Source organism: Calliopsis andreniformis, unplaced genomic scaffold (assembly GCF_051401765.1).
Source record: "Calliopsis andreniformis isolate RMS-2024a unplaced genomic scaffold, iyCalAndr_principal scaffold0002, whole genome shotgun sequence".
NCBI lineage: Eukaryota > Metazoa > Arthropoda > Insecta > Hymenoptera > Andrenidae > Calliopsis > Calliopsis andreniformis.
Genome location: NW_027480423.1, coordinates 14,447,441 through 14,470,947, shown reverse-complemented (window position 1 = coordinate 14,470,947; position 23,507 = coordinate 14,447,441).

Genomic DNA, 23,507 nt, shown 5'->3' with positions numbered 1-23,507 from the left:
GCTGTTGTATTAATATCGTATTTTATGCTTCTGGCGTTGACTTCGAAGGTCCTAACTATTCGATCTGGTGGAGCAACACCCTACAGTGATGCCTAGGTTGCCCGGAACGTAGATACGACCATAACCTTCACACTGGTTGCAAATTATTCCTGCTATACGATGGAAAAACTGTTGTACTTTTACTGCATGTTATGCTTCGGGCATTAACTTCTAAGGCCCTAACTATGCAATCTGTTGGAGCAACGCCCTAGGGGGAAGCCTAGGTTGCCCGGAACGTAGAAATGACCATAACTTTCACACTGGTTGCAATTATTCGTTTTATACGATGGAAATGCTGTTGTATTTATATCGTATTTAATGCTTCTGGCGTTGACTTCTTAGGCCCTAGCTATTCAATCTGGTGGATCAACGCCCTAGGGGGAAGCGTAGGTTGCCCGGAAAGTAGAAATGACCATAACTTTCACACTGGTAGCAATTATTCATTTTATACGATGGAAAAACTGTTGTATTTATTTTGTATTTTATGCTTCGGGCGTTGACTTCTAAGGCCCTGACTATTCCATCTGGTGGAACAACGCCCTAGGGTAGAGCCCAGGTTGCGCGGAACGCAGAAATGACCATAACTTTCACACTGGTAGCAATTATTCGTTTTATACGATGGAAAAACTGTTCTATTTATTTTTTATTTTATGCTTCGGGCGTTGACTTCTAAGGCCCTAACTATTCGATTTGGTGGAGCATCGCCCTAGAGTGAAGCCTAGGTTGCCCGGAACGTAGAAATGACCATAACTTCCACACTGGTTGCAATTATTCGTTTTATACGATGGAAAAGCTGTTGTATTTATATCGTTTTTTATGCTCCTGGCGTTGACTTCTTAGGCCCTAACTATTCCATCCGTTGGAACAACGCCCTAGGGTGAAGCCTAGGTTGCCCGGAAAGCAGAAATGACCATAACTTTCATACTGGTTGCAATTATTCGTTTTATATGGTGGAAAAGCTGTAGTATTTATATTGTATTTTATGCTTCTGGCGTTGACTTCTAAGGCCCTAACTATTCGATCAGGTGGAGCAAAGCCCTAGAGTGAAGCCTAGGTTGCTCGAAATGTAGAAAGGACCATAACTTTCACACTGGTTGCAATTATTCGTTTTATACGATGGAAAAGCTGTTGTATTTATATCGTGTTTTATGCTTCTGGCGTTGACTTCTTAGGCCCTAACTATTCCATCTGGTGGAACAACGCCCTAGGGTAAAGCCAAGATTGCGCGGAAGGTAGAAATGACCATAACTTTCACACTGGTTGCTATCATTCGTTTTATATGATAGAAAAACTGTTGTATTTATATTGTATTTTATGCTTCTGGCGTTGACTTCATAGGCCGTAACTATTCGATCTGGTGGAGCAACGCCCTGGAGTGAAACCTAGGTTGCCCGGAACGTAGAAATAACCATAACTTTCACACTGGTAGCAATTATTCGTTTTATACGATGGAAAAACTGTTCTATTTATTTTGTACTTTATGCTTCGGGCGTTGACTTCTAAGGCCCTAACTATTCGATCTGGTGGACCAACGCCCTAGAGTGCAGCCTAGGTTGCCCGGAACGTAGAAATGACCATAACTTTCACACTGGTTGCTATCATTCGTTTTATATGATGGAAAAACTGTTGTATTTATATTGTATTTTATGCTTCTGGCGTTCACTTCTTAGGCCCTAACTATTCGATCTGGTGGAACAACGGCCTAGAGTGAAGCCTAGGTTGCCCGGAAAGTAGAAATGACCATAACTTTCACACTGGTAGCAATTATTCATTTTATACGATGGAAAAACTGTTGTATTTATTTTGTATTTTATGCTTCGGGCGTTGACTTCTAAGGCCCTGACTATTCCATCTGGTGGAACAACGCCCTAGGGTAGAGCCCAGGTTGCGCGGAACGCAGAAATGACCATAACTTTCACACTGGTAGCAATTATTCGTTTTATACGATGGAAAAACTGTTCTATTTATTTTTTATTTTATGCTTCGGGCGTTGACTTCTAAGGCCCTAACTATTCGATTTGGTGGAGCATCGCCCTAGAGTGAAGCCTAGGTTGCCCGGAACGTAGAAATGACCATAACTTCCACACTGGTTGCAATTATTCGTTTTATACGATGGAAAAGCTGTTGTATTTATATCGTTTTTTATGCTCCTGGCGTTGACTTCTTAGGCCCTAACTATTCCATCCGTTGGAACAACGCCCTAGGGTGAAGCCTAGGTTGCCCGGAAAGCAGAAATGACCATAACTTTCATACTGGTTGCAATTATTCGTTTTATATGGTGGAAAAGCTGTAGTATTTATATTGTATTTTATGCTTCTGGCGTTGACTTCTAAGGCCCTAACTATTCGATCAGGTGGAGCAAAGCCCTAGAGTGAAGCCTAGGTTGCTCGAAATGTAGAAAGGACCATAACTTTCACACTGGTTGCAATTATTCGTTTTATACGATGGAAAAGCTGTTGTATTTATATCGTATTTTATGCTTCGGGCGTTGACTTCTTAGACCCTAACATTTCGATCTGGTGCAGCAACGCCCTAGGGTGAAGCCTAGGTTGCCGGGAAAGTAGAAATGACCATAACTTTCACACTGGTTGCAATTATTCGTTTTATACGATGGAAATGCTGTTGTATTTATATCGTAGTTTATGCTTCTGGCGTTGACTTCTTAGGCCCTAACTTTTCCATCTGGTGGAACAACGCCCTAGGGTGATGTCTAGGTTGCTCGGAAAGTAGAAGTGACCATAACTTTCACACTGGTAGCAATTATTCGTTTTATACGATGGAAAAACTGTTCTACTTATTTTATACTTTATGCTTCGGGCGTTGACTTCTAAGGCCCTAACTATTCGATCTGGTGGAGCAACGCCCTAGTGTGAAGCCTAGGTTGCCCGGTACGTAGAAATGTCCATATCTTTCACACTGTTTGCAATTTTTCGTTTTATACGATAGAAAAACTGTTTTATTTATTTTGTATTTTATGTTTCGGGCGTTGACTTCTAAGGCCCTAACTATTCAACCTGTTGGAGCAACGCCCTAGAGTAAAGCCTAGGTTGCTCGGAATGTAGAAATGACCATAACTTTCAAACTGGTTGCAATTATTCGTTTTATACGATGGAAAAACTGTTGTATTTATATGGTATTTTATGCTTCTGGCGTTCACTTCTTAGGCCCTAACTATTCGATCTGGTGGAACAACGCCCTAGGGTGAAGCCTAGGTTGCCCGGAACGTAGAAATGACCATAACATTCACACTGGTAGCAATTATTCATTTTATACGATGGAAAAGCTGTTGTATTTATATCGTATTTTATGCTTCGGGCGTTGACTTCTTAGACCCTAACATTTCGATCTGGTGGAACAACGCCCTACAGTAAAGCCTAGGCTGCCCGGAACGTAGATATGACCATAACCTTCACACAGGTTGCAATTATTCGTTTTATACGGTGTAAAGGCTGTTCTACTTGTTTTGTATTTTATTCTTCTGGTGTTGATTTCTTAGGCCCTAACAATGCGATCTGGTTGAACAACGCCGTAGAGAGAAGCCTAGGTTGCCGGGAACGTAGGAATGACCATTACTTTCACACTGTTTGCAATTATTCCTTTTATACGATTGAAAAGCTGTTGTATTAATATCGTATTTTATGCTTCTGGCGTTGACTTCGAAGGACCTAACTATTCGATCTGGTGGAGCAACACCCTACAGTGATGCCTAGGTTGCACGGAACGTAGATACGACCATAACCTTCACACTGGTTGCAAATTATTCCTGCTATACGATGGAAAAACTGTTGTACTTTTACTGCATGTTATGCTTCGGGCATTAACTTCTAAGGCCCTAACTATGCAATCTGTTGGAGCAACGCCCTAGGGGGAAGCCTAGGTTGCCCGGAACGTAGAAATGACCATAACTTTCACACTGGTTGCAATTATTCGTTTTATACGATGGAAATGCTGTTGTATTTATATCGTATTTAATGCTTCTGGCGTTGACTTCTTAGGCCCTAGCTATTCAATCTGGAGGATCAACGCCCTAGGGGGAAGCGTAGGTTGCCCGGAAAGTAGAAATGACCATAACTTTCACACTGGTAGCAATTATTCATTTTATACGATGGAAAAACTGTTGTATTTATTTTGTATTTTATGCTTCGGGCGTTGACTTCTAAGGCCCTGACTATTCCATCTGGTGGAACAACGCCCTAGGGTAGAGCCCAGGTTGCGCGGAACGCAGAAATGACCATAACTTTCACACTGGTAGCAATTATTCGTTTTATACGATGGAAAAACTGTTCTATTTATTTTTTATTTTATGCTTCGGGCGTTGACTTCTAAGGCCCTAACTATTCGATTTGGTGGAGCATCGCCCTAGAGTGAAGCCTAGGTTGCCCGGAACGTAGAAATGACCATAACTTCCACACTGGTTGCAATTATTCGTTTTATACGATGGAAAAGCTGTTGTATTTATATCGTTTTTTATGCTCCTGGCGTTGACTTCTTAGGCCCTAACTATTCCATCCGGTGGAACAACGCCCTAGGGTGAAGCCTAGGTTGCCCGGAAAGCAGAAATGACCATAACTTTCATACTGGTTGCAATTATTCGTTTTATATGGTGGAAAAGCTGTAGTATTTATATTGTATTTTATGCTTCTAGCGTTGACTTCTAAGGCCCTAACTATTCGATCAGGTGGAGCAAAGCCCTAGAGTGAAGCCTAGGTTGCTCGAAATGTAGAAAGGACCATAACTTTCACACTGGTTGCAATTATTCGTTTTATACGATGGAAAAGCTGTTGTATTTATATCGTGTTTTATGCTTCTGGCGTTGACTTCTTAGGCCCTAACTATTCCATCTGGTGGAACAACGCCCTAGGGTAAAGCCAAGATTGCGCGGAAGGTAGAAATGACCATAACTTTCACACTGGTTGCTATCATTCGTTTTATATGATAGAAAAACTGTTGTATTTATATTGTATTTTATGCTTCTGGCGTTCACTTCTTAGGCCCTAACTATTCGATCTGGTGGAACAACGCCCTAGGGTGAAGCCTAGGTTGCCCGGAACGTAGAAATGACCATAACATTCACACTGGTTGAAATTATTCGTTTTATACGATGGAAAAGCTGTTGTATTTATATCGTATTTTATGCTTCGGGCGTTGACTTCTTAGACCCTAACATTTCGATCTGGTGCAGCAACGCCCTAGGGTGAAGCCTAGGTTGCCGGGAAAGTAGAAATGACCATAACTTTCACACTGGTTGCAATTATTCGTTTTATACGATGGAAATGCTGTTGTATTTATATCGTAGTTTATGCTTCTGGCGTTGACTTCTTAGGCCCTAACTTTTCCATCTGGTGGAACAACGCCCTAGGGTGATGTCTAGGTTGCTCGGAAAGTAGAAGTGACCATAACTTTCACACTGGTAGCAATTATTCGTTTTATACGATGGAAAAACTGTTCTACTTATTTTATACTTTATGCTTCGGGCGTTGACTTCTAAGGCCCTAACTATTCGATCTGGTGGAGCAACGCCCTAGTGTGAAGCCTAGGTTGCCCGGTACGTAGAAATGTCCATATCTTTCACACTGTTTGCAATTTTTCGTTTTATACGATAGAAAAACTGTTTTATTTATTTTGTATTTTATGTTTCGGGCGTTGACTTCTAAGGCCCTAACTATTCAACCTGTTGGAGCAACGCCCTAGAGTAAAGCCTAGGTTGCTCGGAATGTAGAAATGACCATAACTTTCAAACTGGTTGCAATTATTCGTTTTATACGATGGAAAAACTGTTGTATTTATATGGTATTTTATGCTTCTGGCGTTCACTTCTTAGGCCCTAACTATTCGATCTGGTGGAACAACGCCCTAGGGTGAAGCCTAGGTTGCCCGGAACGTAGAAATGACCATAACATTCACACTGGTAGCAATTATTCATTTTATACGATGGAAAAGCTGTTGTATTTATATCGTATTTTATGCTTCGGGCGTTGACTTCTTAGACCCTAACATTTCGATCTGGTGGAACAACGCCCTACAGTGAAGCCTAGGCTGCCCGGAACGTAGATATGACCATAACCTTCACACAGGTTGCAATTATTCGTTTTATACGGTGTAAAGGCTGTTCTACTTGTTTTGTATTTTATTCTTCTGGTGTTGATTTCTTAGGCCCTAACAATGCGATCTGGTTGAACAACGCCGTAGAGAGAAGCCTAGGTTGCCGGGAACGTAGGAATGACCATTACTTTCACACTGTTTGCAATTATTCCTTTTATACGATTGAAAAGCTGTTGTATTAATATCGTATTTTATGCTTCTGGCGTTGACTTCGAAGGACCTAACTATTCGATCTGGTGGAGCAACACCCTACAGTGATGCCTAGGTTGCACGGAACGTAGATACGACCATAACCTTCACACTGGTTGCAAATTATTCCTGCTATACGATGGAAAAACTGTTGTACTTTTACTGCATGTTATGCTTCGGGCATTAACTTCTAAGGCCCTAACTATGCAATCTGTTGGAGCAACGCCCTAGGGGGAAGCCTAGGTTGCCCGGAACGTAGAAATGACCATAACTTTCACACTGGTTGCAATTATTCGTTTTATACGATGGAAATGCTGTTGTATTTATATCGTATTTAATGCTTCTGGCGTTGACTTCTTAGGCCCTAGCTATTCAATCTGGAGGATCAACGCCCTAGGGGGAAGCGTAGGTTGCCCGGAAAGTAGAAATGACCATAACTTTCACACTGGTAGCAATTATTCATTTTATACGATGGAAAAACTGTTGTATTTATTTTGTATTTTATGCTTCGGGCGTTGACTTCTAAGGCCCTGACTATTCCATCTGGTGGAACAACGCCCTAGGGTAGAGCCCAGGTTGCGCGGAACGCAGAAATGACCATAACTTTCACACTGGTAGCAATTATTCGTTTTATACGATGGAAAAACTGTTCTATTTATTTTTTATTTTATGCTTCGGGCGTTGACTTCTAAGGCCCTAACTATTCGATTTGGTGGAGCATCGCCCTAGAGTGAAGCCTAGGTTGCCCGGAACGTAGAAATGACCATAACTTCCACACTGGTTGCAATTATTCGTTTTATACGATGGAAAAGCTGTTGTATTTATATCGTTTTTTATGCTCCTGGCGTTGACTTCTTAGGCCCTAACTATTCCATCCGGTGGAACAACGCCCTAGGGTGAAGCCTAGGTTGCCCGGAAAGCAGAAATGACCATAACTTTCATACTGGTTGCAATTATTCGTTTTATATGGTGGAAAAGCTGTAGTATTTATATTGTATTTTATGCTTCTAGCGTTGACTTCTAAGGCCCTAACTATTCGATCAGGTGGAGCAAAGCCCTAGAGTGAAGCCTAGGTTGCTCGAAATGTAGAAAGGACCATAACTTTCACACTGGTTGCAATTATTCGTTTTATACGATGGAAAAGCTGTTGTATTTATATCGTGTTTTATGCTTCTGGCGTTGACTTCTTAGGCCCTAACTATTCCATCTGGTGGAACAACGCCCTAGGGTAAAGCCAAGATTGCGCGGAAGGTAGAAATGACCATAACTTTCACACTGGTTGCTATCATTCGTTTTATATGATAGAAAAACTGTTGTATTTGTATTGTATTTTATGCTTCTGGCGTTGACTTCATAGGCCGTAACTATTCGATCTGGTGGAGCAACGCCCTGGAGTGAAACCTAGGTTGCCCGGAACGTAGAAATAACCATAACTTTCACACTGGTAGCAATTATTCGTTTTATACGATGGAAAAACTGTTCTATTTATTTTGTACTTTATGCTTCGGGCGTTGACTTCTAAGGCCCTAACTATTCGATCTGGTGGACCAACGCCCTAGAGTGCAGCCTAGGTTGCCCGGAACGTAGAAATGACCATAACTTTCACACTGGTTGCTATCATTCGTTTTATATGATGGAAAAACTGTTGTATTTATATTGTATTTTATGCTTCTGGCGTTCACTTCTTAGGCCCTAACTATTCGATCTGGTGGAACAACGGCCTAGAGTGAAGCCTAGGTTGCCCGGAAAGTAGAAATGACCATACCTTTCACACTGGTAGCAATTTTTCGTTTTATACGATGGAAAAACTGTTCTATTTATTTTATATTTTATGCTTCGGGCGTTCACTTCTTAGGCCCTAACTATTCGATCTGGTGGAACAACGCCCTAGGGTGAAGCCTAGGTTGCCCGGAACGTAGAAATGACCATAACTTTCACACTGGTTGAAATTATTCGTTTTATACGATGGAAAAGCTGTTGTATTTATATCGTATTTTATGCTTCGGGCGTTGACTTCTTAGACCCTAACATTTCGATCTGGTGGAGCAACGCCCTACAGTGAAGCCTAGGTTGCCCGGAACGTAGATACGACCATAACCTTCACACTGGTTGCAAATTATTCCTGCTATACGATGGAAAAACTGTTGTATTTTTACTGCATGTTATGCTTCGGGCATTAACTTCTAAGGCCCTAACTATGCAATCTGTTGGAGCAACGCCCTAGGGGGAAGCCTAGGTTGCCCGGAACGTAGAAATGACCATAACTTTCACACTGGTTGCAATTATTCGTTTTATACGATGGAAAAACTGTTCTATTTATTTTGTATTTTATGCTTCGGGCGTTGACTTCTAAGGCCCTGACTATTCCATCTGGTGGAACAACGACCTAGGGTAAAGCCCAGGTTGCGCGGAACGCAGAAATGACCATAACTTTCACACTGGTAGCAATTATTCGTTTTATACGATGGAAAAACTGTTTTATTTATTTTGTATTTTATGCTTCGGGCGTTGACTTCTGAGGCCCTAACTATACGACCTGGTGCAGCAACGCCCTAGAGTGAAGCCTAGATTGCCCGGAACGTAGAAATGACCATAACTTTCACACTGGTTGCTATCTTTCGTTTTATACGATGGAAAGACTGTTATATTTATATTGTATTTTATGCTTCTGGCGTTGACTTCTTGGGCCCTAACTATTCGATCTGGTGGAACAACGCCCTAGGGTGAAGCCTAGGTTGCCGGGAAAGTAGAAATGACCATAACTTTCACACTGGTTGCAATTATTCGTTTTATACGATGGAAATGCTGTTGTATTTATATCGTAGTTTATGCTTCTGGCGTTGACTTCTTAGGCCCTAACTTTTCCATCTGGTGGAACAACGCCCTAGGGTGATGTCTAGGTTGCTCGGAAAGTAGAAGTGACCATAACTTTCACACTGGTAGCAATTATTCGTTTTATACGATGGAAAAACTGTTCTACTTATTTTATACTTTATGCTTCGGGCGTTGACTTCTAAGGTCCTAACTATTCGATCTGGTGGAGCAACGCCCTAGTGTGAAGCCTAGGTTGCCCGGTACGTAGAAATGTCCATATCTTTCACACTGTTTGCAATTTTTCGTTTTATACGATAGAAAAACTGTTTTATTTATTTTGTATTTTATGTTTCGGGCGTTGACTTCTAAGGCCCTAACTATTCAACCTGTTGGAGCAACGCCCTAGAGTAAAGCCTAGGTTGCTCGGAATGTAGAAATGACCATAACTTTCAAACTGGTTGCAATTATTCGTTTTATACGATGGAAAAACTGTTGTATTTATATGGTATTTTATGCTTCTGGCGTTCACTTCTTAGGCCCTAACTATTCGATCTGGTGGAACAACGCCCTACAGTGATGCCTAGGTTGCCCGGAACGTAGATACGACCATAACCTTCACACAGGTTGCAATTATTCGTTTTATACGGTGTAAAGGCTGTTCTACTTATTTTGTATTTTATTCTTCTGGTGTTGATTTCTTAGGCCCTAACTATGCGATCTGGTTGAACAACGCCGTAGAGAGAAGCCTAGGTTGCCGGGAACGTAGGAATGACCATTACTTTCACACTGTTTGCAATTATTCCTTTTATACGATTGAAAAGCTGTTGTATTAATATCGTATTTTATGCTTCTGGCGTTGACTTCGAAGGTCCTAACTATTCGATCTGGTGGAGCAACACCCTACAGTGATGCCTAGGTTGCCCGGAACGTAGATACGACCATAACCTTCACACTGGTTGCAAATTATTCCTGCTATACGATGGAAAAACTGTTGTACTTTTACTGCATGTTATGCTTCGGGCATTAACTTCTAAGGCCCTAACTATGCAATCTGTTGGAGCAACGCCCTAGGGGGAAGCCTAGGTTGCCCGGAACGTAGAAATGACCATAACTTTCACACTGGTTGCAATTATTCGTTTTATACGATGGAAATGCTGTTGTATTTATATCGTATTTAATGCTTCTGGCGTTGACTTCTTAGGCCCTAGCTATTCAATCTGGTGGATCAACGCCCTAGGGGGAAGCGTAGGTTGCCCGGAAAGTAGAAATGACCATAACTTTCACACTGGTAGCAATTATTCATTTTATACGATGGAAAAACTGTTGTATTTATTTTGTATTTTATGCATCGGGCGTTGACTTCTAAGGCCCTGACTATTCCATCTGGTGGAACAACGCCCTAGGGTAGAGCCCAGGTTGCGCGGAACGCAGAAATGACCATAACTTTCACACTGGTAGCAATTATTCGTTTTATACGATGGAAAAACTGTTCTATTTATTTTTTATTTTATGCTTCTGGCGTTGACTTCATAGGCCGTAACTATTCGATCTGGTGGAGCAACGCCCTGGAGTGAAACCTAGGTTGCCCGGAACGTAGAAATAACCATAACTTTCACACTGGTAGCAATTATTCGTTTTATACGATGAAAAAACTGTTCTATTTATTTTGTACTTTATGCTTCGGGCGTTGACTTCTAAGGCCCTAACTATTCGATCTGGTGGAACAACGCCCTAGAGTGAAGCCTAGGTTGCCCGGATCGTAGAAATGACCATAACTTTCACACTGGTTGCTATTATTCGTTTTATATGATGGAAAAACTGTTGTATTTATATTGTATTTTATGCTTCTGGCGTTCACTTCTTAGGCCCTAACTATTCGATCTGGTGGAACAACGGCCTAGAGTGAAGCCTAGGTTGCCCGGAAAGTAGAAATGACCATAACTTTCACACTGGTAGCAATTTTTCGTTTTATACGTTGGAAAAACTGTTCTATTTATTTTATATTTTATGCTTCGGGCGTTCACTTCTTAGGCCCTAACTATTCGATCTGGTGGAACAACGCCCTAGGGTGAAGCCTAGGTTGCCCGGAACGTAGAAATGACCATAACTTTTACACTGGTTGCAATTATTCGTTTTATACAATGGAAAAACTGTTCTATTTATTTTGTATTTTATGCTTCGGGCGCTGACTTCTAAGGCCCTAACTGTTTGATCTGGTGGAGCAACGCCCTAGAGTGAAGCCTAGGTTGCCCGGAACGTAGAAATGACCATTACTTTCACACTGTTTGCAATTATTCCTTTTATACGATGGAAAAGCTGTTGTATTTATATGGTATTTTATGCTTCTGGCGTTCACTTCTTAGGCCCTAACTATTCGATCTGGTGGAACAACGCCCTACAGTGATGCCTAGGTTGCCCGGAACGTAGATACGACCATAACCTTCACACAGGTTGCAATTATTCGTTTTATACGGTGTAAAGGCTGTTCTACTTATTTTGTATTTTATTCTTCTGGTATTGATTTCTTAGGCCCTAACTATGCGATCTGGTTGAACAACGCCGTAGAGAGAAGCCTAGGTTGCCGGGAACGTAGGAATGACCATTACTTTCACACTGTTTGCAATTATTCCTTTTATACGATTGAAAAGCTGTTGTATTAATATCGTATTTTATGCTTCTGGCGTTGACTTCGAAGGTCCTAACTATTCGATCTGGTGGAGCAACACCCTTGGGTGAAGCCTAGGTTGCTCAGAATATAGAAATGACAATTACTTTCACACTGTTTGCAATTATTCCTTTTATACGATGCAAAAGCTGTTGTATTTATATCGTATTTTATGCTTCGGGCGTTGACTTCTAAGGCCCTAACTGTTTAATCTGGTGGAGCAACGCCCTAGGGTGAAGCCTAGGTTGCCCGGAACGTAGAAATGACCATTACTTTCGCACTGTTTGCAATTATTCCTTTTATACGATGGAAAAGCTGTTGTATTTATATCGCATTTTATGCTTCTGGCGTTGACTTCTATGGCCCTAGCTATTCGATCTAGTGGAGCAACGCCCTAGAGTGAAGCCTAGGTTGCCCGGAACGTAGAAATGACCATCACTTTCAAACGGGTTGCAATTAATCCTGTTATACGATGGAAAAACTGTTGTATTTTTATTGCATTTTATGCTTCGGGTGTTGACTTCTAAGGACCTAACTATTGAATCTGTTGGAGCAACGCCCTAGAGTGAAGCCTAGGTTGCTCGGAATGTAGAAATGGCCATTACTTTCACACTGTTTGCAATTATTCCTTTTATACCATGGAAAAGCTGTTGTATTTATATCGTGTTTTATGCTTCTGGCGTTGACTTCTAAGGCCCTAACTGTTTAATCTGGTGGAGCAACGCCCTAGGGTGAAGCCTAGGTTGCCCGGAACGTAGAAATGACCATTACTTTCGCACTGTTTGCAATTATTCCTTTTATACGATGGAAAAGCTGTTGTATTTATATCGCATTTTATACTTCTGGCGTTGACTTCTATGTCCCTAGCTATTCGATCTAGTGGAGCAACGCCCTAGAGTGCAGCCTAGGTTGCCCGGAACGTAGAAATGACCATAACTTTCACACTGGTTGCAATTATTCGTTTTCTATGGTGGAAAAGCTGTAGTATTTATATTGTATTTTATGCTTCTGGCGTTGACTTCTTAGGCCCTAACTTTTCCATCTGGTGGAACAACGCCCTAGGGTGAAGTCTAGGTTGCTCGGAAAGTAGAAGTGACCATAACTTTCACACTGGTAGCAATTATTCGTTTTATACGATGGAAAAACTGTTCTATTTAATTTATACTTTATGCTTCGGGCGTTGACTTCTAAGGCCCTAACTATTCGATCTGGTGGAGCAGCGCCCTAGTGTGAAGCCTAGGTTGCCCGGTACGTAGAAATGTCCATATCTTTCACACTGTTTGCAATTTTTCGTTTTATACGATAGAAAAACTGTTTTATTTATTTTGTATTTTATGTTTCGGGCGTTGACTTCTAAGGCCCTAACTATTCAACCTGTTGGAGCAACGCCCTAGAGTAAAGCCTAGGTTGCTCGGAATGTAGAAATGACCATAACTTTCAAACTGGTTGCAATTATTCGTTTTATACGATGGAAAAACTGTTGTATTTATATGGTATTTTATGCTTCTGGCGTTCACTTCTTAGGCCCTAACTATTCGATCTGGTGGAACAACGCCCTACAGTGATGCCTAGGTTGCCCGGAACGTAGATACGACCATAACCTTCACACAGGTTGCAATTATTCGTTTTATACGGTGTAAAGGCTGTTCTACTTATTTTGTATTTTATTCTTCTGGTGTTGATTTCTGAGGCCCTAACTATGCGATCTGGTTGAACAACGCCGTAGAGAGAAGCCTAGGTTGCCGGGAACGTAGGAATGACCATTACTTTCACACTGTTTGCAATTATTCCTTTTATACGATTGAAAAGCTGTTGTATTAATATCGTATTTTATGCTTCTGGCGTTGACTTCGAAGGTCCTAACTATTCGATCTGGTGGAGCAACACCCTACAGTGATGCCTAGGTTGCCCGGAACGTAGATACGACCATAACCTTCACACTGGTTGCAAATTATTCCTGCTATACGATGGAAAAACTGTTGTACTTTTACTGCATGTTATGCTTCGGGCATTAACTTCTAAGGCCCTAACTATGCAATCTGTTGGAGCAACGCCCTAGGGGGAAGCCTAGGTTGCCCGGAACGTAGAAATGACCATAACTTTCACACTGGTTGCAATTATTCGTTTTATACGATGGAAATGCTGTTGTATTTATATCGTATTTAATGCTTCTGGCGTTGACTTCTTAGGCCCTAGCTATTCAATCTGGTGGATCAACGCCCTAGGGGGAAGCGTAGGTTGCCCGGAAAGTAGAAATGACCATAACTTTCACACTGGTAGCAATTATTCATTTTATACGATGGAAAAACTGTTGTATTTATTTTGTATTTTATGCTTCGGGCGTTGACTTCTAAGGCCCTGACTATTCCATCTGGTAGAACAACGCCCTAGGGTAGAGCCCAGGTTGCGCGGAACGCAGAAATGACCATAACTTTCACACTGGTAGCAATTATTCGTTTTATACGATGGAAAAACTGTTCTATTTATTTTTTATTTTATGCTTCGGGCGTTGACTTCTAAGGCCCTAACTATTCGATTTGGTGGAGCATCGCCCTAGAGTGAAGCCTAGGTTGCCCGGAACGTAGAAATGACCATAACTTCCACACTGGTTGCAATTATTCGTTTTATACGATGGAAAAGCTGTTGTATTTATATCGTTTTTTATGCTCCTGGCGTTGACTTCTTAGGCCCTAACTATTCCATCCGTTGGAACAACGCCCTAGGGTGAAGCCTAGGTTGCCCGGAAAGCAGAAATGACCATAACTTTCATACTGGTTGCAATTATTCGTTTTATATGGTGGAAAAGCTGTAGTATTTATATTGTATTTTATGCTTCTGGCGTTGACTTCTAAGGCCCTAACTATTCGATCAGGTGGAGCAAAGCCCTAGAGTGAAGCCTAGGTTGCTCGAAATGTAGAAAGGACCATAACTTTCACACTGGTTGCAATTATTCGTTTTATACGATGGAAAAGCTGTTGTATTTATATCGTGTTTTATGCTTCTGGCGTTGACTTCTTAGGCCCTAACTATTCCATCTGGTGGAACAACGCCCTAGGGTAAAGCCAAGATTGCGCGGAAGGTAGAAATGACCATAACTTTCACACTGGTTGCTATCATTCGTTTTATATGATAGAAAAACTGTTGTATTTATATTGTATTTTATGCTTCTGGCGTTGACTTCATAGGCCGTAACTATTCGATCTGGTGGAGCAACGCCCTGGAGTGAAACCTAGGTTGCCCGGAACGTAGAAATAACCATAACTTTCACACTGGTAGCAATTATTCGTTTTATACGATGGAAAAACTGTTCTATTTATTTTGTACTTTATGCTTCGGGCGTTGACTTCTAAGGCCCTAACTATTCGATCTGGTGGACCAACGCCCTAGAGTGCAGCCTAGGTTGCCCGGAACGTAGAAATGACCATAACTTTCACACTGGTTGCTATCATTCGTTTTATATGATGGAAAAACTGTTGTATTTATATTGTATTTTATGCTTCTGGCGTTCACTTCTTAGGCCCTAACTATTCGATCTGGTGGAACAACGGCCTAGAGTGAAGCCTAGGTTGCCCGGAAAGTAGAAATGACCATAACTTTCACACTGGTAGCAATTATTCATTTTATACGATGGAAAAACTGTTGTATTTATTTTGTATTTTATGCTTCGGGCGTTGACTTCTAAGGCCCTGACTATTCCATCTGGTGGAACAACGCCCTAGGGTAGAGCCCAGGTTGCGCGGAACGCAGAAATGACCATAACTTTCACACTGGTAGCAATTATTCGTTTTATACGATGGAAAAACTGTTCTATTTATTTTTTATTTTATGCTTCGGGCGTTGACTTCTAAGGCCCTAACTATTCGATTTGGTGGAGCATCGCCCTAGAGTGAAGCCTAGGTTGCCCGGAACGTAGAAATGACCATAACTTCCACACTGGTTGCAATTATTCGTTTTATACGATGGAAAAGCTGTTGTATTTATATCGTTTTTTATGCTCCTGGCGTTGACTTCTTAGGCCCTAACTATTCCATCCGTTGGAACAACGCCCTAGGGTGAAGCCTAGGTTGCCCGGAAAGCAGAAATGACCATAACTTTCATACTGGTTGCAATTATTCGTTTTATATGGTGGAAAAGCTGTAGTATTTATATTGTATTTTATGCTTCTGGCGTTGACTTCTAAGGCCCTAACTATTCGATCAGGTGGAGCAAAGCCCTAGAGTGAAGCCTAGGTTGCTCGAAATGTAGAAAGGACCATAACTTTCACACTGGTTGCAATTATTCGTTTTATACGATGGAAAAGCTGTTGTATTTATATCGTGTTTTATGCTTCTGGCGTTGACTTCTTAGGCCCTAACTATTCCATCTGGTGGAACAACGCCCTAGGGTAAAGCCAAGATTGCGCGGAAGGTAGAAATGACCATAACTTTCACACTGGTTGCTATCATTCGTTTTATATGATAGAAAAACTGTTGTATTTATATTGTATTTTATGCTTCTGGCGTTGACTTCATAGGCCGTAACTATTCGATCTGGTGGAGCAACGCCCTGGAGTGAAACCTAGGTTGCCCGGAACGTAGAAATAACCATAACTTTCACACTGGTAGCAATTATTCGTTTTATACGATGGAAAAACTGTTCTATTTATTTTGTACTTTATGCTTCGGGCGTTGACTTCTAAGGCCCTAACTATTCGATCTGGTGGACCAACGCCCTAGAGTGCAGCCTAGGTTGCCCGGAACGTAGAAATGACCATAACTTTCACACTGGTTGCTATCATTCGTTTTATATGATGGAAAAACTGTTGTATTTATATTGTATTTTATGCTTCTGGCGTTCACTTCTTAGGCCCTAACTATTCGATCTGGTGGAACAACGGCCTAGAGTGAAGCCTAGGTTGCCCGGAAAGTAGAAATGACCATACCTTTCACACTGGTAGCAATTTTTCGTTTTATACGATGGAAAAACTGTTCTATTTATTTTATATTTTATGCTTCGGGCGTTCACTTCTTAGGCCCTAACTATTCGATCTGGTGGAACAACGCCCTAGGGTGAAGCCTAGGTTGCCCGGAACGTAGAAATGACCATAACTTTCACACTGGTTGAAATTATTCGTTTTATACGATGGAAAAGCTGTTGTATTTATATCGTATTTTATGCTTCGGGCGTTGACTTCTTAGACCCTAACATTTCGATCTGGTGGAGCAACGCCCTACAGTGAAGCCTAGGTTGCCCGGAACGTAGATACGACCATAACCTTCACACTGGTTGCAAATTATTCCTGCTATACGATGGAAAAACTGTTGTATTTTTACTGCATGTTATGCTTCGGGCATTAACTTCTAAGGCCCTAACTATGCAATCTGTTGGAGCAACGCCCTAGGGGGAAGCCTAGGTTGCCCGGAACGTAGAAATGACCATACCTTTCACACTGGTAGCAATTTTTCGTTTTATACGATGGAAAAACTGTTCTATTTATTTTATATTTTATGCTTCGGGCGTTCACTTCTTAGGCCCTAACTATTCGATCTGGTGGAACAACGCCCTAGGGTGAAGCCTAGGTTGCCCGGAACGTAGAAATGACCATAACTTTCACACTGGTTGAAATTATTCGTTTTATACGATGGAAAAGCTGTTGTATTTATATCGTATTTTATGCTTCGGGCGTTGACTTCTTAGACCCTAACATTTCGATCTGGTGGAGCAACGCCCTACAGTGAAGCCTAGGTTGCCCGGAACGTAGATACGACCATAACCTTCACACTGGTTGGAAATTATTCCTGCTATACGATGGAAAAACTGTTGTATTTTTACTGCATGTTATGCTTCGGGCATTAACTTCTAAGGCCCTAACTATGCAATCTGTTGGAGCAACGCCCTAGGGGGAAGCCTAGGTTGCCCGGAACGTAGAAATGACCATAACTTTCACACTGGTTGCAATTATTCGTTTTATACGATGGAAAAACTGTTCTATTTATTTTGTATTTTATGCTTCGGGCGTTGACTTCTAAGGCCCTGACTATTCCATCTGGTGGAACAACGACCTAGGGTAAAGCCCAGGTTGCGCGGAACGCAGAAATGACCATAACTTTCACACTGGTAGCAATTATTCGTTTTATACGATGGAAAAACTGTTTTATTTATTTTGTATTTTATGCTTCGGGCGTTGACTTCTGAGGCCCTAACTATACGACCTGGTGCAGCAACGCCCTAGAGTGAAGCCTAGATTGCCCGGAACGTAGAAATGACCATAACTTTCACACTGGTTGCTATCTTTCGTTTTATACGATGGAAAGACTGTTATATTTATATTGTATTTTATGCTTCTGGCGTTGACTTCTTGGGCCCTAACTATTCGATCTGGTGGAACAACGCCCTAGGGTGAAGCCTAGGTTGCCGGGAAAGTAGAAATGACCATAACTTTCACACTGGTTGCAATTATTCGTTTTATACGATGGAAATGCTGTTGTATTTATATCGTAGTTTATGCTTCTGGCGTTGACTTCTTAGGCCCTAACTTTTCCATCTGGTGGAACAACGCCCTAGGGTGATGTCTAGGTTGCTCGGAAAGTAGAAGTGACCATAACTTTCACACTGGTAGCAATTATTCGTTTTATACGATGGAAAAACTGTTCTACTTATTTTATACTTTATGCTTCGGGCGTTGACTTCTAAGGCCCTAACTATTCGATCTGGTGGAGCAACGCCCTAGTGTGAAGCCTAGGTTGCCCGGTACGTAGAAATGTCCATATCTTTCACACTGTTTGCAATTTTTCGTTTTATACGATAGAAAAACTGTTTTATTTATTTTGTATTTTATGTTTCGGGCGTTGACTTCTAAGGCCCTAACTATTCAACCTGTTGGAGCAACGCCCTAGAGTAAAGCCTAGGTTGCTCGGAATGTAGAAATGACCATAACTTTCAAACTGGTTGCAATTATTCGTTTTATACGATGGAAAAACTGTTGTATTTATATGGTATTTTATGCTTCTGGCGTTCACTTCTTAGGCCCTAACTATTCGATCTGGTGGAACAACGCCCTACAGTGATGCCTAGGTTGCCCGGAACGTAGATACGACCATAACCTTCACACAGGTTGCAATTATTCGTTTTATACGGTGTAAAGGCTGTTCTACTTATTTTGTATTTTATTCTTCTGGTGTTGATTTCTGAGGCCCTAACTATGCGATCTGGTTGAACAACGCCGTAGAGAGAAGCCTAGGTTGCCGGGAACGTAGGAATGACCATTACTTTCACACTGTTTGCAATTATTCCTTTTATACGATTGAAAAGCTGTTGTATTAATATCGTATTTTATGCTTCTGGCGTTGACTTCGAAGGTCCTAACTATTCGATCTGGTGGAGCAACACCCTACAGTGATGCCTAGGTTGCCCGGAACGTAGATACGACCATAACCTTCACACTGGTTGCAAATTATTCCTGCTATACGATGGAAAAACTGTTGTACTTTTACTGCATGTTATGCTTCGGGCATTAACTTCTAAGGCCCTAACTATGCAATCTGTTGGAGCAACGCCCTAGGGGGAAGCCTAGGTTGCCCGGAACGTAGAAATGACCATAACTTTCACACTGGTTGCAATTATTCGTTTTATACGATGGAAATGCTGTTGTATTTATATCGTATTTAATGCTTCTGGCGTTGACTTCTTAGGCCCTAGCTATTCAATCTGGTGGATCAACGCCCTAGGGGGAAGCGTAGGTTGCCCGGAAAGTAGAAATGACCATAACTTTCACACTGGTAGCAATTATTCATTTTATACGATGGAAAAACTGTTGTATTTATTTTGTATTTTATGCTTCGGGCGTTGACTTCTAAGGCCCTGACTATTCCATCTGGTAGAACAACGCCCTAGGGTAGAGCCCAGGTTGCGCGGAACGCAGAAATGACCATAACTTTCACACTGGTAGCAATTATTCGTTTTATACGATGGAAAAACTGTTCTATTTATTTTTTATTTTATGCTTCGGGCGTTGACTTCTAAGGCCCTAACTATTCGATTTGGTGGAGCATCGCCCTAGAGTGAAGCCTAGGTTGCCCGGAACGTAGAAATGACCATAACTTCCACACTGGTTGCAATTATTCGTTTTATACGATGGAAAAGCTGTTGTATTTATATCGTTTTTTATGCTCCTGGCGTTGACTTCTTAGGCCCTAACTATTCCATCCGTTGGAACAACGCCCTAGGGTGAAGCCTAGGTTGCCCGGAAAGCAGAAATGACCATAACTTTCATACTGGTTGCAATTATTCGTTTTATATGGTGGAAAAGCTGTAGTATTTATATTGTATTTTATGCTTCTGGCGTTGACTTCTAAGGCCCTAACTATTCGATCAGGTGGAGCAAAGCCCTAGAGTGAAGCCTAGGTTGCTCGAAATGTAGAAAGGACCATAACTTTCACACTGGTTGCAATTATTCGTTTTATACGATGGAAAAGCTGTTGTATTTATATCGTGTTTTATGCTTCTGGCGTTGACTTCTTAGGCCCTAACTATTCCATCTGGTGGAACAACGCCCTAGGGTAAAGCCAAGATTGCGCGGAAGGTAGAAATGACCATAACTTTCACACTGGTTGCTATCATTCGTTTTATATGATAGAAAAACTGTTGTATTTATATTGTATTTTATGCTTCTGGCGTTGACTTCATAGGCCGTAACTATTCGATCTGGTGGAGCAACGCCCTGGAGTGAAACCTAGGTTGCCCGGAACGTAGAAATAACCATAACTTTCACACTGGTAGCAATTATTCGTTTTATACGATGGAAAAACTGTTCTATTTATTTTGTACTTTATGCTTCGGGCGTTGACTTCTAAGGCCCTAACTATTCGATCTGGTGGACCAACGCCCTAGAGTGCAGCCTAGGTTGCCCGGAACGTAGAAATGACCATAACTTTCACACTGGTTGCTATCATTCGTTTTATATGATGGAAAAACTGTTGTATTTATATTGTATTTTATGCTTCTGGCGTTCACTTCTTAGGCCCTAACTATTCGATCTGGTGGAACAACGGCCTAGAGTGAAGCCTAGGTTGCCCGGAAAGTAGAAATGACCATAACTTTCACACTGGTAGCAATTATTCATTTTATACGATGGAAAAACTGTTGTATTTATTTTGTATTTTATGCTTCGGGCGTTGACTTCTAAGGCCCTGACTATTCCATCTGGTGGAACAACGCCCTAGGGTAGAGCCCAGGTTGCGCGGAACGCAGAAATGACCATAACTTTCACACTGGTAGCAATTATTCGTTTTATACGATGGAAAAACTGTTCTATTTATTTTTTATTTTATGCTTCGGGCGTTGACTTCTAAGGCCCTAACTATTCGATTTGGTGGAGCATCGCCCTAGAGTGAAGCCTAGGTTGCCCGGAACGTAGAAATGACCATAACTTCCACACTGGTTGCAATTATTCGTTTTATACGATGGAAAAGCTGTTGTATTTATATCGTTTTTTATGCTCCTGGCGTTGACTTCTTAGGCCCTAACTATTCCATCCGTTGGAACAACGCCCTAGGGTGAAGCCTAGGTTGCCCGGAAAGCAGAAATGACCATAACTTTCATACTGGTTGCAATTATTCGTTTTATATGGTGGAAAAGCTGTAGTATTTATATTGTATTTTATGCTTCTGGCGTTGACTTCTAAGGCCCTAACTATTCGATCAGGTGGAGCAAAGCCCTAGAGTGAAGCCTAGGTTGCTCGAAATGTAGAAAGGACCATAACTTTCACACTGGTTGCAATTATTCGTTTTATACGATGGAAAAGCTGTTGTATTTATATCGTGTTTTATGCTTCTGGCGTTGACTTCTTAGGCCCTAACTATTCCATCTGGTGGAACAACGCCCTAGGGTAAAGCCAAGATTGCGCGGAAGGTAGAAATGACCATAACTTTCACACTGGTTGCTATCATTCGTTTTATATGATAGAAAAACTGTTGTATTTATATTGTATTTTATGCTTCTGGCGTTGACTTCATAGGCCGTAACTATTCGATCTGGTGGAGCAACGCCCTGGAGTGAAACCTAGGTTGCCCGGAACGTAGAAATAACCATAACTTTCACACTGGTAGCAATTATTCGTTTTATACGATGGAAAAACTGTTCTATTTATTTTGTACTTTATGCTTCGGGCGTTGACTTCTAAGGCCCTAACTATTCGATCTGGTGGACCAACGCCCTAGAGTGCAGCCTAGGTTGCCCGGAACGTAGAAATGACCATAACTTTCACACTGGTTGCTATCATTCGTTTTATATGATGGAAAAACTGTTGTATTTATATTGTATTTTATGCTTCTGGCGTTCACTTCTTAGGCCCTAACTATTCGATCTGGTGGAACAACGGCCTAGAGTGAAGCCTAGGTTGCCCGGAAAGTAGAAATGACCATACCTTTCACACTGGTAGCAATTTTTCGTTTTATACGATGGAAAAACTGTTCTATTTATTTTATATTTTATGCTTCGGGCGTTCACTTCTTAGGCCCTAACTATTCGATCTGGTGGAACAACGCCCTAGGGTGAAGCCTAGGTTGCCCGGAACGTAGAAATGACCATAACTTTCACACTGGTTGAAATTATTCGTTTTATACGATGGAAAAGCTGTTGTATTTATATCGTATTTTATGCTTCGGGCGTTGACTTCTTAGACCCTAACATTTCGATCTGGTGGAGCAACGCCCTACAGTGAAGCCTAGGTTGCCCGGAACGTAGATACGACCATAACCTTCACACTGGTTGCAAATTATTCCTGCTATACGATGGAAAAACTGTTGTATTTTTACTGCATGTTATGCTTCGGGCATTAACTTCTAAGGCCCTAACTATGCAATCTGTTGGAGCAACGCCCTAGGGGGAAGCCTAGGTTGCCCGGAACGTAGAAATGACCATACCTTTCACACTGGTAGCAATTTTTCGTTTTATACGATGGAAAAACTGTTCTATTTATTTTATATTTTATGCTTCGGGCGTTCACTTCTTAGGCCCTAACTATTCGATCTGGTGGAACAACGCCCTAGGGTGAAGCCTAGGTTGCCCGGAACGTAGAAATGACCATAACTTTCACACTGGTTGAAATTATTCGTTTTATACGATGGAAAAGCTGTTGTATTTATATCGTATTTTATGCTTCGGGCGTTGACTTCTTAGACCCTAACATTTCGATCTGGTGGAGCAACGCCCTACAGTGAAGCCTAGGTTGCCCGGAACGTAGATACGACCATAACCTTCACACTGGTTGGAAATTATTCCTGCTATACGATGGAAAAACTGTTGTATTTTTACTGCATGTTATGCTTCGGGCATTAACTTCTAAGGCCCTAACTATGCAATCTGTTGGAGCAACGCCCTAGGGGGAAGCCTAGGTTGCCCGGAACGTAGAAATGACCATAACTTTCACACTGGTTGCAATTATTCGTTTTATACGATGGAAAAACTGTTCTATTTATTTTGTATTTTATGCTTCGGGCGTTGACTTCTAAGGCCCTGACTATTCCATCTGGTGGAACAACGACCTAGGGTAAAGCCCAGGTTGCGCGGAACGCAGAAATGACCATAACTTTCACACTGGTAGCAATTATTCGTTTTATACGATGGAAAAACTGTTTTATTTATTTTGTATTTTATGCTTCGGGCGTTGACTTCTGAGGCCCTAACTATACGACCTGGTGCAGCAACGCCCTAGAGTGAA